Below are 15,961 nucleotides of genomic sequence, written 5' to 3'. Positions count from 1 at the left end.
TATGGGTTTGGCTTTCTGACAAGACAGTTTCTCTATGTTTGTAAAGGCCGGCTCAGGAATATTTAAAGCATCTTCACCCTGCTGATACAGGGGAGTAAAGAAATTCTGGCAGAGACACACGAACAAAAAGTTTGAAAGATGATTTTGAAAAGTTAAAAACACAGGAGCTAAACACTTTGAGGTCTTCAGCTGATGTTAAAATTTATTTTTTTTTTAACTTCGAAGTATGCTAACTTAAAAATGGCAATAGACATGGAAAATCCAAGAAACTCTATCTTTTAGTAGGCAGCAATACCATCTGGGGCATGAGGTTAAGTGCACAGAATGGATGCAAGGTAGGTGGCCTTATGTCTGAGCTAGACTCCGCTTGAGGCTGTGATCACTTTCCATTGACATCACAGAGTTTGTAGTTGCCTATAGCTTTTTGCAGGCAACTTGATCTAGATTTGCTATCTTTCCCTGTCTAATCCAGGTATAGAAAGTCAGATCATTTATAAAATTAGACTCCTGGATGGGGTTTATTTTTGGTTGTGCAAGTACAGGAGTACCTCAAGCCCAGGGCTTTTATGATATAGTTATGTAAGCTCTGATATGTCAGTAGATGCCAGAATTGACTAAGAGATTTCTTCAGTTATGTCAGGACATTCGGCAGCTGGTCTGTGGCTAATCTCTTGTCTTGTTCATGATGAATATGGTTTCATTCTGTATTTCCTTCATTTGCAAGTGTTTTATAGGTGCTTTGCTTGCTTTTGTCATTGTAAATGCATGTGCTTCCTCTATCTGTCCAAAGCCAAAAGGCAAGAGAGGTGCTGAACAGTGAAATGTAATGTGGTGTCGTGTACAGAACCTAGGTCTTTCGTATTTGGAAACAGTGGTACTGTTTCCTGCACCATAACTTATACTGCTGCTGTACAGGAGGAATAAGCTTCTCTAAATAAACTGTACAGCCGTAGAAACGGAGGCATTGCGCCGGGGAGGGACCTGCTCAGGGCAGAGCCGTGTCAGCACCAGCAGCCCCAGGACGACGGCCTCGTGCTCTTGCCGCTCGCTGGCCCCTGCTTCCCTGGCAGACCTGCCCAAGGAGGCCGGCTCATCCCTGCTCATCCAGGGAAGCTCCTGGTGAGCTGGCGGGAAGGGCTGCCCCCGCAGGGTGCAGAGCTGTTGTCACCAGAGAGCAGATGGTGAGGGCAGTGAGACCAAAAGCAGCTGGAGCACGAGCTGGGCTGCTCACGTGAGCTCTCTTGGTGGAGCTGTGCTCTCAGAGCTGCTCGGTTTTGTCTCTGGAAGACCTGAAAGGAGCTGCGCAAAGGGCAGCGATGGATCTGTGCTGGTGCGTAACTTCATACAGGCTGGTCACGACGGGTGCTGTAGTGTCTCCTATGTGCAAGCCCTTTCTCAACACAGGCTCTGAAGAACAGAGAGGCTCCTCTGGCCTCTCATATGTTTCACTGGAAACTTTCTTGGGATAAGTCAACACTTTTACAAAGAGTCAGGGCAGCTTATGTGTCAAAACTAGTCAGCAGTACCAGGAGCGAGCTCTGCACTTCACTAATTTACTCTGCTTTTGAACTGTGTAGTGCAAAGAATGTTGGCCTGTATGGCACTGGTCTGTACCCAGGCTCCAAATATACCAGAGTTATGAAACAGGTGAAGCAGGGAGAATAAAGCCCTTTATCCTGTCAGAAATTCCTGCTGCTGGCCTGCCAGGCTACCTGGGGCATACCTCTGGGTAGAAGCTAAATATTCCTCAGCTCCTATGTCTTGGACTTCCTTGTAACTTCTAACCTGTGTGTTTCTGGAACAGGCTGTACCTGTTCCCTGGAGATGCTTTGCTAACACAAGAAGGGAGTTCTGCAGGCCTTGCCTCTCCTGTTCAGCAGAAGAGCAATATACAAAGCTGTTTTACCTTCTTTCCTTTGATTTACTTGTAAGAAACTTAATGAGTGCTGCAAAATCTAGCAGCCTGGAGCCTGGGTGTTGTGGCCTTGCGTTCATATAATCTTTGAGGAAAAAGTTACAAAAAGTCACTCTTTTTTTTGTCAGTGCATATGATTATGCTGAAAGATTAAAGCCAACTCTCCCAAATTCCTCACCGTATGGAAATCAGTGTGGCTTACATTTAGAGACTCATTCTCAGGCTAGAGCAGCCATGGGCCATTACGATCATCCTGCCTGGCTGCCTGCATAATACGAATTGGCAGCATTTCCACAATGAATAATAACAACTCATTAATAAGTGATGGGGGCTGAGAGGCAGCGCTGCTTGCAGGAGCGATAGCGCTTCCCGCACCGCGCGGCCTGCGTCGCTGTGCAGGGCACCTCCACGGGGCAGCAGGTAGTCCCGGGGAGCCGGGGGCTCCTCTGCGAGCTGAAGGGCTGGTAGGGCTTACGTCTGCTTCAAAAGGAGGTTTAAAGACTTCCCACTTGCTCTTGACTGACGGGAATCAGATGCCCACCCCAGCGTGGCTGCTCTGATATGAGGAATGCAGGGGGTGAGAGGAGATGCAGCAGATTTGAAGGCATGTATTGCTTGTATGGCTCTTGTCTCCCTTTCCAAAACCATCCTGACTTATGACAAAGTAGCACTTGCTGTTTTTTTTTTTTTTTTCAACTTGCTAACCTTGGAGGAAAAGCTGTATTAATTAGTGAACCATCTCACTTCCAAGGATTATTTTCACCTGTACTTCCAGAGGCAGATTTCCTTTTGTGTTTATAGAAATCAGCTATATGTAGGAGACAGAAGATGCATTGTGCTCGTGCCCAGCCTCATCTCACCCCGTCTCTCTTGCTCACTCGCTTCACCCAAGTCCACTTCTGCTTCACTCTCCCTTGATAGATGCCAGCTCTCCCAGCCTCCTTTCGCGTTTAGAGCGATTATATTTTAAAATCCAGAGACCCATGAAGCATTTTCTGCTCCGTGACAGGAGTGGGTCTCCCCTGCACGGCTGTGTTGCTTAGCAACATATTTCTCTCTCCTCGGATAGTCATTTCCCCTTGCACTGCCTGCTGATGCACGGCCAATGAGAGCAACATTACAGCCGCGGTTGCTCTTGTCGCTCTTTACTTGTTATTTACAGTTATTGCCGTGGTGAAAATATTTCTTTGCATCCCTCCTTGTCTGAAATACATTATTTTACATACTTTCTGGCATGCTTGCCAAATTTGTGAATGGTCCCTGCGTTTCAGGGCATGTGGCTCGCAATCTTGCCAGGGTTTCCTAGAGTGGTTTCTTGTGGTGGGCATCTCAGTTATTCAGTCCCATATCCAAGGTTTTATTTTCAAAAGTGGCAAAATCCAGTCAGAAAGAGTCAGGCTTAAGTGCTTCAAACTGTGGGTCTCGTTTTTAGATACCTTGTACATTTAACCAATTCTGTTCTGAATCCCTTTCTGATGCTAACATCAATATTATAAAGTTAAAAATTTTCCATGAATGGAGACAAAGCAACCAAGATCTGTCCCTGATGTAAGGGCTTTATGTTTGCTTTTTTGTCTTGTACACTGAGCAGCTCTAGCTGAGTCCTCCTTGTTTGCATTTGAGGATGTGCCAGAGAGAAATATTGCTTCACTTCTCTCCTTTTCCCTCTTCACATTTTCTCTAAAAGATGGCAGCAAGAAATCCAGACTATGTGTGTTTTCTGATCTTATTCTGAATGTTCTGCTGCAGCATTTCCCTTGGCCGTTGCTTACTTTAATAAACTTTTGCTGCTTAGGGTGTATCTGGAACCCTTCGTTCATGCTGCTGGGTAGCTGTGTGCTGCTGGGTCCTCTACTGAGCATTGCTTAGTTCCAGATAGATTTTATTCCGTTTGTTAACTGGATTTCTGCCTTCTGAAAGGCACTGACAGCTGGGAGAGAGCTTCAGTTAGCATTGCAAGAGCGCAGTAGTGTCACACATGCATATGTATGTCTGCCATTGCCCTCTGCTGGGGTTCGCCAGAATTACTGGTGCATGCCCTCGGCAGCCTGGGCGAGAGCAGCTCTTCCCACCTCCTGCGTAGAAAGGAGCCTCTCCTTGGTTTGAACCAAATATCTACAGTAAAGCTGCTTGCGTGCAGCTGGCAAGCAAACTAGATAGCCCTGTTTGTTCTGCCACTGAGTCCCACGTAGACCCCGGTGCAACAAGCTGCAGTAACGAGTCTGGAACAGAGTATCTGCCTCATGGGGGCCGAACTGTGAAGGAGCCCTAAAGCCATCTCTGTTGGGTAGTGGACTTTAAAAAAAAAAAAAAAAAAAAGATGGGCTTGTAAATATTTCTTATTTAGCTCTGCTTCTGACTGTCACTAATTAATGATAGTAAAGTCATTTCGTTTCGATTTTGCCATCAGTTATTGCCTGTTTCCAAGCAGATATGGTAGTTGAAGAGCTGTTTGCCTACTCCTTTCCTAGGCCAGATTTCACTAGTTTGAAGACTGGGAACCACTGCATTATCTGCTTGTAGTCCCACTAAAGTCAGAGCTGAAGCTACTTGATGCAAGGCAGCACTGAAGGGCGAAACGTGCGGCTTGTGGGACGACAAACTGGCTCCTCATCTGCGGCTGCTTGTTCCTGTGCGCCACCCACAAACTTTGTTAATATAATAGGGATTACACTTTGAATCAGGTGAGTATTGGGTAAGCACGAGGGATAGGAACTAGCAGTAGAAGAAGTGTCAGCTCACAGCATAACCTAGTAAAGCTCAGAAACTCATTCAGAATCTAGCAGAAGTTAAACCTAGTGTGTGGGAGTGCAATTAATGTGAGTTTTGTTCTCGAGCACCTTGCCCTGTTTGTCGTTTGGCTCAGTTATCATCCCTGTGCTGAGTTTGCTTCCCTGAGACAGAGAGATATGATATTGCAGAATGCAGATAAACCCTGCTGATAAATTAGCAGAGTTTGAAAATGAAACCCATTCTGACTCCAAAATGGCCTGTTACTCTCTGAACAACCCAGATATTTCTTGATGTAGTTCGTTTAACCAGCTCTGAAACAGGGGAAGTAGAAATAGGTAGCGTTGACTTGGAATGTTTATTTTTAGATAACGCTTTTTGTTCCCTATCTCAGCATCAGAACTACTTTTATCTTCTTCAGAGGCAGAGCTATAAATATCTTCCATTGAGATCTTGGGCCTGTGACATGAGTGCGTAGCACTTGTCCCTGCTGTGTATGACAACCATATTTTCTTCCATTCCTCAGTACTTCCTCGCCTGCCGACAGAAAAGGCCCCCTCGGCTCATAAAATCCATTAGTTCTTTTTATGAGGCAGGGGATACTCTTGAGAGGCTGCACATTACCCGTTGTATCGATACCAAATATAACGTGTCCCATTTTTGCCTCTTCCTAGCAGTGTTACATACTGCACTGTCTTGCATTTCAGAGGCTTCATTCTCCTTTGCTTTGTACCCTGAGTAATTGATGGCACCTCCTAACTACTCCTGTCCTTGCTCTCCTTTGCTCACTGTTCATAGGGTGCCTCACATCGTGAGGTCCTTGTCCAGAAAGACAACACTTTACAGTCAGTCTGTGCTACAGAAAGGACCAAGTGCTTGTGGAGACGGGGAAGTGTGCAGAGGTTTTCCTGGCCGCTTGCAAGGAAGATGTTGGAACTGCAGCGACTGCTTTTCCCTCACTTGCGTCTCAGAATGAGGAGGGAGCCAAGAGGAGGTGAGAGGCCGTAGGGCCCTTGCTGACGTGAAGCCATGGAAAGCACCAGCACACAGGAGTTAGAGCAAATGCATTTCCGTCATCCATATGTGGAGGTGATTACGTAAGCAGTGTTCTCTTATAAAATACAGCTCTCAATAAACATAGCGTAATTCCGGCAGGGAATACTGGAATATATTCCAAGTTGTATTGCTTCAGTAGTGCGTCAGTGGCACGTGATCTGTGCCACTTAAAAAACTAAAAACTAAAAAAAACCCCTACCATTTTGGCTTATTTTAGAAGTCTATTCCTTTTTAATTTTCTGTGTGCATGAGTGTCCTTTTATTTATTAATAACATTTTCTTTTGGGGCATTTACTCAGTTTTTTTTTTTTCAGATTTTGGTTCTGGTTTTTCCTATTTAGATTGGTTTAAAATGCAAAAATTAGGTTTAAAAAGAAATTAAATTTTGCTGTTTCTTGAGATAATTTTCCTGCTAAATCCACACTAGTGAAAGTGTATAGATTAGTGCAAAGAACAGATCTCCCAACAAGTACACAGCTTTGTTTAATCCCTCTGGTGTTTTTTTTTTTGTTTGTTTATTTGTTTTGTTTTTGGATTTTTTTTTTTGAGTCTGTTCTGCTGCCAATATGCTAACAATCTAAGGCTATAATGCTCAAGAGAAAATGTGTCTTGACAGATTGTAAATTTTGAGAATAATAAGGCAACTTAAGGATAGAGAATGAGATGCACTTTGTTTTGATGCAGGTCTCTGTGTAGGTAGAAGCCATGAATTCAGATCAGATCCCCTGTAATTAAACTTTCAGAACAGCTTGCAGGCATTCCGTATGAGGACTTCAGGGTAATTGTCTTTCCTTCCTCTGGTTCAAAACAGTCTCCGTGTGACAACTTTCAGTACTCATTTTCTCGGACACCACCTCGAAGAGAAATGAGTGAGTCATCATTTTTACCAGTGTATGCTTGCTATCTTTTGAAAATGTGATGTACTGAAAAGGTAGACTGATTATTTGCATTTTGTATAGTTGACAATGCTCTACATTTGAAAAAGCAAATAAATTAATAGGCCCTACTGCCTCCCCTCCTCTGCTTGACTCGTGCAGTTGTCTAGCAGACAGAGAGAATGAAGGGAAGCAAAAAAAAATACTTGTCTGAAGAAAAAATCAGTTAGAAGATTATGATCCAATTAAACCATTACCTCCTATAGCTTGGAATATTAATATTAGGGTGTTGAGTTGACCCTGCTTTAAGAACCCAGGAATCCCTGCTTCAGACTCGCAGGCCTTGCGCTGTTACGCAGCAGTATTCGCTCCCTAATTGCAGTCAGTGATCTCATAGCCTCGGGGATCTGACATGCGGCATAAATTTGCCGCTGCCACAGTCTATAAATGAGCATTGCTATTTTACAGCGATAACAGATCAGGGCGACTTGGCCTGCTCCCTCTCCTTTAAAAGCAGTGTGCTCATAATGCATGGAAAGCTTTGTTGTTTGATTTTAATGGACTGTATCTCTTTCTGATAAGTGGAATGTATTTGCCACTTTGGCTCCGAAGTACATACTTTTCATGCCGTTTCCTGTCTTAGATTGCTTTTATTCCCTTGCTAATTTGAAGAGGTGCCCTTCTCTCAAGTGAGGCACTCTAAGAAAATCATCTCCTACTGTAAACCTCTGAGCTCATATTAACATAGAAATGAATTTCATGAACCAGACTGGGAGGTAGCAGGAAAACGTCTGAGCCTAGAAGGGCCTCATAGACTCCTTATACATGCTGGTGCACCACGAGGCAGCTGGACCAAATTGGGGCAACCGTGGATGGACAGCCCTTGAGCCCCTTGTTCACATCTTTCTATGAAAAAAAAGGTCTCTAAATGCTCCATTTTAGCCTTGCTTTCTTCCATTCTCCTCAGGTGGGTGCAGAGGAATGAGCAAGGAGACACCCCTTGTCTTGGAGCCGTATGGGGCAGACCCAGGGCCCAGCTGCTGGCCCTGATTGTGCTGGAGTTACTGCTTTCACATCAGGGTTGTGCTGCAGGTGCTTTGACTTCATTAATACTCGCTTGTTTAACTATAGGGACAGAGCTTATGCTGCCTGAAAAAGCAGCTTGTCCTCCAATGCCCTCTGGTGACAGGAACTCATTAGCTGCCACCGCTTTTATTGAATCCATATGCAAAATGCCAATGATGACATATTTCTAGTTAATGTTTTCAGATGAATGTTAAGGGTTGGCCCAGCTGGGAATCTGTGTTGTCTAGCTTGTGTACAAACCTCTCTCTGAAGCTGCTACAGCACTTGCCCAGGAGCACAAAACTAAGATGTTCTAGAGATTCCATAGCTTAGGAATTGCCAGAGCTTATTAGGTTGATCCTTTAAATGCTTTAGTCTTGATCCTCACTGCAGGTAAGTACACATGTGTATGTGTGTGTGTGTTTGTATGCGCCTGTGTGGTTGCAGAAATGCCTTGTGCCACCTTCCATGCTTACTCGCTCTGTCAGGATGGCAAAGCAGAGGCCCTAAAATGCTGATTCCTGAAATAATTATAAACTCTTGCACATGCTGGTGCACAATTTCTGGTCTCTCTATGCCAGCAAAAATGTAAGTGGAGTTACAAAACAGGCGGGAAATGAGAGGGAGACCAAGAGGAAAAAGCAGGCAAACACTTTCTTGAAACTCAAACTGCCTCACAAGCATGCAGACAATTTTCAAAACTACATACTCAATAGAAATTGAAAAATGTGGCAGCTTATCCTTTAGCCTTCGGGTTTGTAGTCTGACATGACTGTTGTTGGATCATCATGATATTAGGAATGCAGGTAGTAATGCAAGGTGAGCAGTTTATGAATTATGAATAAGATTTTTATATTAAAAAAGGCAAAACTACTGAAATAACTTCTAAAAAGCAGGTCATCTGTCATCTTAGCAGCCCAGAGAGCTTATGTGTTCGTTGCTTTGCTGTTGTCATTGTTTCTGTTATTCTTTGCAATTCCTGCTCTTAAAAAATGGTGAAAATAACACATGCTTTAAGAAAAAAAAAAAGGTCCAAGAAGTTGCCCCTGTTGATTTTTTTACCTGCTGAGTGTGCTGCTGTGGACTGAGCACTTACCGCTTGGTTATTACCCTGTGACAAGGGGAGCGGCCAGCAGTGCCTTGGCTCCTGGGGGTGCAGGCCCAGGTGTGACTGGATTCGGGGGCGCAGACCTGCAGCCGGGAGAGCTGCTCGCGGCGGCGCCCCCCTTGCCGCGTCACCCCTGCTGCTGCCGCGTGCTGAGCGGGGCGAGTCGCTTCTCCTGCTCCCTCCCTCGCCAGCCTCGGCCGAACCCACGTGTTACGTGAGCAGAAGGTCCCACCCGTGACCAGCGTGTCAAACAGTGTGTGTCCCTGCGTGTTGCAGGGCACCTCTCAGGAGGTGAGATGTCCAGAACAAACTCGGGCTTGCATTTATTCATCCCTCCTGCTCCGTCAGGGTTTGTAATTCTCCCATATTTGTGCAGTGTCCTTTCTCATGGTGCCCTGATGGTACACAGCTTCCTTGCTTGGCAACAGAGCCCACTCTCTGGGGCTGTCAAGCCCCATGCTTTTTATTTTATGCCATAACTAACCTTTTGCTGTAGTCATGCACCTAATAAAACCACCGAGGTTTTAGAAATGAAGACGAGCTGGGTATTTGCAGAGCTTTTCTGAGGAAGGAGATCCATCTTAAAATTGAGTGTGACATACACCTATGCAGATTACCTCACCCACCTGCAGGGAAAGTTAATCTTTTGGAGAAGGGGGTGAGTGTTCATAACAAGCAGTTACTGTTGGTCACAGTCCTTCCAGGAGTAAGTGGAGAATGACTCAGTCATTGGAGGAGTGACACTTGTACTGCCAGTTTTCCATGAAACACGGGCCTGCAGAAATGCCAAGGCTGGCGCTAAGCTTTCTGGATGGTAGGATATATATCAGCACAGGACTTGGCTTAGCTCATGGCAATGAGGAATTAATGGGACAGGATTGACCAAGATAAAAGAAATGCCAAGTGGAAAGCTTGGTGAAGGTAGGCATCTCCCTGAGCGTGCGTCTGTGTGTTCCCCTTTGATAGGTCTGCAACCAAAGAAGCCATGAGCTACTAGAAATACTTCAGGTTTATATAACTGCTTGAGGTTCTTGATGATTTACAAACATTAGTTTACCTTCACAATGGATATGTGAATAGAATCCACGTTTTCACATCTGTGCTGTGTTGGGGAAACACTCACATATGGAGAGACAGACTCACTCTATCGTCAGAGGAAGAAGCATTTCAAGCTTAAGGCTTCAGTGAGGCTTACAGGTACTCCTGAGCAAGGGCAAAATGCTATGGGAAGCCTGGCCTGAAATGACTTGTAGCAAGCTCCATGGGAGGTCTATCATAGAGCCAAGAATAGATTCTTTGTCAAAGGAACATCTTGCCTGCCCCCAGGTCTGGTGATATTGCCAACTTTGCATTTCAGGGGCAGAAAGAGATTTGACAACTGCATTTTAAATTGAGAGTTAACCCAGATTTTGAGTTGTCTGGTGTGCTATTTGTGTGCAGATGGATGTGTGACTGTCCTTGCTAACGGGACAACAGAAGCAGAGAGCCTTATTTTGGTGGCTGTTACTGGCAGAACTATATGCATCCCTGAGCAAAATTATCTCAAAATGCAGCCCTTCTTTTAGCACTAGGTGGATGCCTGAAACATTCACTATTACATGGGTAGCATACTCTTGGAAGCATCACTATTAAGGAAAATGTAACATGTGGTGTGTGCTGCTGTGCCACAGCAGTAGTGTTCGTTTTTTGTTGTTTTTTTTTAGTTGCCAAGTTCAGTGAATTGAAAGCACATATTTAGAGAGCGAGTGTTGCATTATACTGAACATCATTTTTTTTTCTTTTCCTAGCGGCAGATCAAACTAGTTTCTGGAAAGAACAGTCTTGGGACACTGTTGAAAATCAATGAAAAGTGAATCATTCATAAAGACAGAAAGTAGAGACAGAAAACTTGTTACATCTGCGTTCTGTGGAGTTTTGACAGAAATATGTAGTGGCGTAACTGAATGTAGATCTCGTCAAATTAGTAATGAACAGTACCACAAAATAATGAAAAACTATTCAATTTCTGCTGCTAGTATTACTGATATGTGTGCTGGTGACCATAGGTAGGCAAGAACCTTTCCCTGCTTTGCCTCTGAAGCACAGAGTGAGACTGGAGGAAGAGTGTGGGTAACTCACTACCTTGCCTTACTGCCAAGCACCAAATATACTTCTCCTAATCATGGCACAATTACCATTTCTTTAGCAATATGAGCTCTTAGAAAAATACAGCCTCAGCTTTTATCATTAGCCGACTTTAATAAGGTGGGGTTGTCAGACTGTGGTCTGCTCTAGGAATGGATGTTCGGTGCATTTCATGCACACTCACAGCGTGTTACTTCTGTCAATAGATACCGCAAGTGCCAGGCATCCCCATCTGTTTCTCAGCTGAGGCAGAATGAGTTGTCAAAAATCACCGTGATGGGGAGAAGAGGTTAAAAGCATGATACACACAGACACATGCTACCCCTGCCGCGTTACTCGTGCATTACTGTGTGCTGACCCCAAGTTGCCATCCTGTTGCTCGCCACGTTACCCGTTGACAGCAGGTTCAGGCTGTTCTCCGTGCAGTGACCTACGCGTGTTCCCAGCAGATCTTTGTGCGCCGCAGTCTTGCCATGCGAGCCCAAACCGGAGTCAGCTGGGCCTCCGGAGGGTAAACACGCCTTGAGGAATGCGATTTGTCACACCGTCAGGTCTCCTGAGGATCTAGTGGGTCTTGCCACGTGCAGCCAAAGTTGGTTGCTCATGTGGGAGCGCGGTGCAGGGAGATGGTCTGTCCGCAGGGAAAGCTGGCGACTCGGCATTGGAGTGGTGCGTGATGGCTCCTTCCCAGGAGCATCGCAGTCCCCGCTCCTCACTGGCTGGGCCAGGAAGCGCATACGGTTCTTGGGAAAAAAAATGGTATCAATTATGGAATTGAGTTTTAATGGAAAGTTACGCATTATCCTTGCATGTCCTGCAGAGAGAACAGATTGCAAAGCTGGAAGCAGACAGGAACCCATCTTGTCGTAAACAAGTGTCAGAGAGTTTCAAATTAGACTTAGTCATGCTTTTTACAGTACCAGTCCAGCGTTATTTGTGTGCATCAGCTTGGCTTCATCTCGGTCTGACACAGAAGCTTATGTAACTGAAATTAGAGCCTATGAGTAACACAATGTCATAGCTAACAAAGTGATACAAAACGACACAGCTGTGCACAACACTCCGTTCACCACAACTTCCTGTGAAAAGAGACACTTCGAGCAGGCTTGTCATAGTTCTAAAAATCTTATCTTGGTGACTAAGATTAATCCTCACTTTCAGTTGCGCAAATAAGTATGGACAAGGGCTTTGTGGAAACAAACAAACAGCAAAATCTGGGGCTGCCTTCAGCCTTCTCCCCTTGCCAGAAGGTTCTTCTGAAGCTCCAAGATCCAGCCCCTATGCAAAGCTGAGCTGCAGCACTGTCAGTAACTCAGACTTTGGCTTAGTCACAGACAGGAACTGTGCAGAGAAAAGCCACCTGCAAAGGAGCAGTATGGGAGTGAAAACGGGTTCATGCCTTTTTCTTCTTCTAACTGAAGTCCTCTGCTTCAAAAATCACTTATTTCTTTAAAGGTGAATTGAGTGAAATTGGTATGTTGGCCCCTGAAAGACATTTCACAGAAGTTTCTTCGCCATCCTATCACCCTAGAAAGACAGTTAAACTACTGCATCTCACCAGCGTACATTCTGCCTTTGACACATAGGCAGAAATGCTTGATGTAATCAGTCGTGCTTATAGGAGTAAAGGAGCTTGAGAGATAAGTCTGTATGTCTCAGAGTACTGCCAAATAATTGAGGTTTGACAAAATAAGATTACATCAGAGAATTAAAAAAAAAAAAAAAAAAAAAAAAAAAAAGTCAGTCTTCCATAGTCATGTGCCATAAACTTGGCTACCTTGAAAGTTCTGAGCCAAGGCTGTGCAATGGCCATGTATTTCATAAGTGCCAGATGCTGATTCAGGTGCTATGATATTGCCCAATATAGCACTCTGCTCTTTTTAAAAATCATCTTAGACTCACCCCTTATTACACTAACCCTACCTCTCTGCCAACACCAACATCACATTCACCCATGTGCACGAGGGCACAATATCTTTCTAATTCCTAATCTCACCCACCAGATCTGAGCTCAGCAGGGGCCAGAATGACTCCAACCAGCTTTGGCTCTTCTACTGTATAGGCTTTCCAATGGTTCAGGCTTGCAAATGGCAGGCACCTCACTGGAAAACTAATATAATGTAATGCTGTGCTGAGGGATGAAATATAAATCCCATACTCAGTGGAATTACATGAGAAACCACTATGTGGAGCCAGCCACTAATTATCTGGCTGATGAGAAGCCTGGATTCAAACAAGCTGGTGACCAGCATTTCAGACGCATGTGTTCCCCACGCTGTGCTCTACTTCACCTCTCCAAGAAGTCCAGACATGGGACAGTTTGCTTCAGCGTGAACTCAAGCCATAAGCCTGCTGGCGAACTTAGTGAAAAATTTGAGAAAATTTCCACCACTTTCCAGCAAAAGCCACTGTCCCAAGTTGTTCACATGCAAAGAGAAAGCCCTGAAAGCTGAACCAGCCACAGCAATCACTAATTTGGGAGCTTCCTACAAAAAGTGTCCACAAAAGGCTGTTTCCACATATGCTGACGTTACATAGCTCCAGCGCCCCTCAGCATGTATCTGGGTTGTGGCGGTCCTGGCCAGAATTATCAGCACAACTGCTTTGTCTCTTCTAACAAAGGAACAATGAAAACAAACTTCAGAAGTAAGAATAAAATGATAGCACTTTGAATACAAATCAGATTAAGAGATTATATCGCTCCTTTGTTACAGAGATGCAAAACATTCTGTTTAATAGTGGAGCCGTTTTAGTGTTGTGAGTGTCTGAATGACACTGTTCAAAGTTCAGGAATCACCAGAGAACAACCCCACTGTGCCTTAATTTAAGCCTTGAAGTCCCAGCCTCAAAAGCAGTGTTTTGTAAAACAGCATTGCAGTATTGTAGCCTGAACAAGCAGCAACCTGGAGTGTTGTAAAGATTATTTTGTATTTTAGCATTTGAGGTATTTTAGGAAGCAGTCATTCCCCTTTTGCTTGTAATAAAGCTTATCCTACTTATAGATGACAGAAAACACTTCTTACGATGTGGCAGAGCTCTGCTTAGGTCACATCAGGCAAAAGCTACCCAAAGAGGGGAATATAGGAAGGAATAGACCGGAGATGAACCGAAAGGGTTCAAGCAGTGAAAGAAGGGAAAGAACCTGAAGAAGAGAAAGAAGGGGAGAGCCATCCAGGACAGTGCAGGGGGTGACCAGAGTTTTTAAATCCATAAAGAACTCATCAGATTTTTGTGAAAAATGTTTGTCTGCATTTCTTTCAAATTTAGGTTTCCTCCTTCCCCCCAAGAGTTGGCATTAAATAAAAAGTAAATCAAGGAAGGGATTGCAAAATCAGTAAGATGAGATTGCTGATGCAGAGCTAGCGTGTAGAGCAGTCCGCTGGCTGCAGGCAAAACCGGCCTCCGCTCAGAGAAGGAAGGGCCACCAGCTCGTGGCAGCTTGAACCAACCTGAACAGTGCTTAGCGGCAGGAAGACGCACTGCAAGTCACAAAACATTTCCCTGCTTGTCTGATTAGACAGCGAAGAAAGCCGAAAGCCCTCCTGGAGGCACCTCTGCAGCCTGTGAGCAGCGTGAGCGCTCGGGCGGCTGCGGAGGGCAGGGTGGGAGACGTTCTGCTGGGAGGGCTCCTCTCCAGCGCCGCGCAGGCCGGTCGCACCAAGGCGCTCACGGGACCATGCTGGTGGGTTGAGCTCTCGCAGAGCGGCCTGGCTTTGTGCTGTGGATGCGAAGGGAGTCTCTCTAACTTGGTATTCAGTTTTGTACTTTGTGTCTAGTGAAGGTGTTGGATAATGAGTGAAGTAAGGAAGGGAGGAAGACCTGGGAGTTGTGTGTGAAATGCATAGGGGAAAAGGAAATACTGTCATCGTAGGGCAGGGGCACTCCGGAAAAATGATACATGGTTCTCTAATTAAAAACATCGAGTCACTTAAAATAATGGGAGAGCACATCAAATTTGGGTGGGTATTTCCTGTATTTTGAGAACTTATGTAACCTTAACACTTTTGCTGTGTCATTTTGGCAAAAGGTCTGGGAGAAAGGCGAGTTTGTGGTATGAATGCCCATATTCTGATGAGCTCCTGCAAGTGAAAACCCACCTCACTGCTGTGCTCAAGCCACCTGTTAATTTCCATGTTCTCCTCTTGGTGTGTAGGTCGCAGCTGGGCTGTTTCCCTTGATTTCTACTACCCTACCTGCCCCTTATTATTTCTTAGTGGACACAGTACCACGTGTTCCAGTTCCAGGCCCATTTTGCCATCTCCTTTCCAGGTATGTTAATAACATATCTCTGTGCTGTTGTGCATGTTCTGAGTTTCAGTGAGTCTCCCCAGAGGCACGCGGTTACTGAGACAAAACAGACACGTATCATATAGCAAAACTGCAAAAATAATGACTCTCTGCCTGAGCGCAGTAAGCATGCAGATCCCAGCAAAGCAATGAAATGTGCCTTGTTCTCTTGCCTCACTTTCTATTTTTGTGAGTTTAAATCAGAGCTGGTTTCAATACCTAGACTTCAAACTACAGATCCTCTTTCCTAAACTGCAAAACTGACTGCTCCCTAGTTAAAATAAACGTCCACAATGCAAAGCCAAGCCTTTCTGTTCTACCTGAGTCTCCTGCAATTTTCAAATCCTCTTCAAGGCTCTTGTGATCAATATTTTATAAATTTTCGTGTCAATTAGGTCAAATACTAACCTCGTTGTACTCCAGCTTTAGGATTTCCAAATTTCAGGATTTCTCGGTGCCACCCGCTTGCAGCAGGGGCAGCTCTGAGACCAGATCAGGTTATTCAGGGCTTTACCCAGCCAGGCTTGAGAGTCTGCAAGGAGAGTCTGGCAGGTGCCAGGCACCTGCTCCGCTGCTTGGCCATGCTCATGATGTGAAATTTCCCCCCTGTATCAAGTCAGGATTTCTCTTGTTTTAAATTATGAGTCCTGTTCCTCATAGCAGAGGTGCTCCAGCCCCGACCGTCTGGGTTGTCTCCTGTGGGGTAAAGGAGGCACCTCCTGCATTCCCATTGCAGCCATCTGGGGAGCTCTTTGGCTTCTCTTTGAGGTGATTCCTGCCGCACTGTCAGTCTTTGGAGGT

The sequence above is a fragment of the Tinamus guttatus genome, unplaced genomic scaffold, assembly GCF_059628265.1.
Source record: "Tinamus guttatus ecotype Peru unplaced genomic scaffold, ASM5962826v1 Tinamus_guttatus_pri_ptg000247l, whole genome shotgun sequence".
Taxonomy (NCBI): Eukaryota; Metazoa; Chordata; class Aves; order Tinamiformes; family Tinamidae; genus Tinamus; species Tinamus guttatus.
The sequence above is the reverse complement of the archived record's forward strand: the minus strand, read 5'-3'. Positions refer to the sequence as shown.